This window comes from Mytilus californianus, unplaced genomic scaffold, assembly GCF_021869535.1.
Source record: "Mytilus californianus isolate M0D057914Y unplaced genomic scaffold, xbMytCali1.0.p SCAF_8, whole genome shotgun sequence".
Taxonomy (NCBI): Eukaryota; Metazoa; Mollusca; class Bivalvia; order Mytilida; family Mytilidae; genus Mytilus; species Mytilus californianus.
The window spans coordinates 2,361,390-2,363,812 of record NW_026262734.1 but is presented as its reverse complement, the minus strand read 5'-3'; the positions used below and the strand labels follow the sequence as shown (position 1 = coordinate 2,363,812).

The window sequence follows — 2,423 nt, the reverse complement described above, 5'->3', positions numbered from 1 at the left end:
TTTATGAGTAAACATGAACTTAATACATATCAATAACTACTTGGTGAGTCTCATGTTTCATATATTTATACGCAAAAATATCAATTTTAAAGTATTATACAATCGCTGGAATATTAAATATATTTGAATGACTACTATACCAGATTCTGACTTTTTGAGGTATTATTTAATAAGTCTTAACTGGAAGCAAATTGCTCCTAATTGTCTCCAACTGATAAATAAAAAAAAAAATACAATTTCTGTAAAATGTTCAAAGAGGCGACCGTAAAGGCAGTATATAACATGTATAACATAATTTGTTCGTCCATTAATTATTCTGCACAAACGAAATTAATATTTGAAATTATCGCGGACATCATTTACCAATTATATGTAAAGAACATATGATGTACAAATGTGGGACACCAAATAAAATTTTTTTATCAACGTTTACATGCCCGTGATATCGGATTTGGTATTGTCAAATAACGAAAGCTTTGATTCCTTATTTTTTCTCTGTTTCAGATATTTTCACGACATTTATGTTATCAGTAGTTTTACTTGTGTCAGCCAGTTTCACAGGTTAGAAGAAAACTAACACATGTATATAAAATAATTATTTAACTTTCTATGGTATACTCTTGATTTTTTTTATAAAATGTTATTTCGAAATGTTAGAGCATACAGAAGATAATTGATATATCTTAATGGGGGTCATACAAATTGTAAATCAGAATAAAAAGGACACTACTTCGCCAAGAAGATAAAGTATAAAATACCTACAAAGAAAAATAGAGATCAGTTGCGGATCAGGGGGAGGGGGCGAGGGTAGAGGGCGTAACCCCTCCCTCCTTTCATCCCCCAAAACAATTGAACCATGGTTTCACGATAAACATCGGCTTGAATATTTTTCTGTATATAGTTCGTTTTCTGGAATTACGCCCCCTATCAAAAATCCTGGAACCGGCTCTGTAGATTTTTGCAAAGCTCTTACTCCCATGTCCGTGTTTTGCTACTCTATTTGTCCCTCATGATTTTATCAGTCCTTCAACGTTTCTATTAACTTATGGGTTTTCAAATAGGTTGTCCTCGAGCATCACTGAAGATTTCAAATAAAGTTATTATTATAATGATTTGTTTTCATTTTCTTGATTACGATAATAATGCTGCGTTCACACGTAATTCGAATTCGATTCGCATTAACTAATTCGAATTAGTTTAATTCGCATTCGAATCGTTTTACGTCCAAACGTTAATTCTAATTCGAATTGCAACACGCGTCAAATTTGCTTTACTGTCCGAACGACGTTAACTTTTAATTCGTATCAACAAAAACGGATTTCTAATGCGAATTGGTTAATGCGAATTAGCCAATTCGAATCAATTCGAATTAAAAAGGTAGAGTGTGTGAACGCGATTAGCGAATTCGATTCGCATTCGATTCGAATTCAATTCGAATTAAATGTACGTGTGAACTAGGCATAATAATAGTACTAATGACCATTCTGACAAAAAGAAGCAAACTTAAAAGTGAAATCAGTAAGTGCTGATTACAATTATATTGAATTCGGGATCTTTAGCTGCATGCATTTTTTGTACATCCAATTAAGCGCTGTTGGTGTGTATCTTTCTTAAAAATGCACGTTTCTCAAATAATGAAGTTATCATTCTAAAAAATATCTAGACAATAGTTTCACCCTCTTTGATGATGATCCTTAAAAATTGGTCACACATTGAGCAGTTACTGTCTGTTTGTCTTCTTGTTATTTGACGAACTATTGTAGGGGTTGTATTGCTTAAGCCTCTAATCATGGTTATGTTGACTAGGGATTTTCCGTTGTGATTACGGTTCCTACGTTTCATCTTCTCTCAATTCTGTTACCATTTCTAATTCGGTGTTTTTGTTAAAATTAGACGCTTTTATTTACATTTAGTGGATATAAATGCCAGTCTTTTATAGTATCTTTATATTATAGTAAAAATCTTTTCATATTTGATACCTCTTTTTTTACAAAAATAATTACAATATGAAAAGTACTATTCATGACACTTTGATTTTGTTTTGTTTGCAAAAGCAGGAACAATAGTTCAAACCAAAGCCGGGTTGAATGTAACACTTGTGTGTCCATATCAATCAACGACAGATCATCTGCACTGGTTAGGACCTGCAAACCTTACTGTATATACCAATAACGAGAAAATTAATCCAAATATACCCAATCATCATCGATTAAGCTTGAGCGGCAACTACAGTCGTGGGCAATACAATTTGATTATCAACAATAGTACCTTTTCTGACGAAGGTTTATACCAGTGTCTTACCACTTATGAAGACAAAATAGTGTCGCAAGATTTCTATATTCGTTTATTGCGTAAGTATGTTAAAATATCTACCTGTTTGTGTATTTTAATAATAATTTGCCATTTATTTAACAAAATATACA

The 2,423-nt window shown here is 32.1% G+C and overlaps 1 pseudogene; it reads left to right on the top strand.

Annotated features, from left to right (window-relative positions):
- Positions 1 to 1,475: 1,475 nt before the first annotated feature.
- Positions 1,476 to 2,423, top strand: part of LOC127711834 (uncharacterized protein DDB_G0271670-like) — a 4,305-nt pseudogene continuing 3,357 nt past the window's right edge.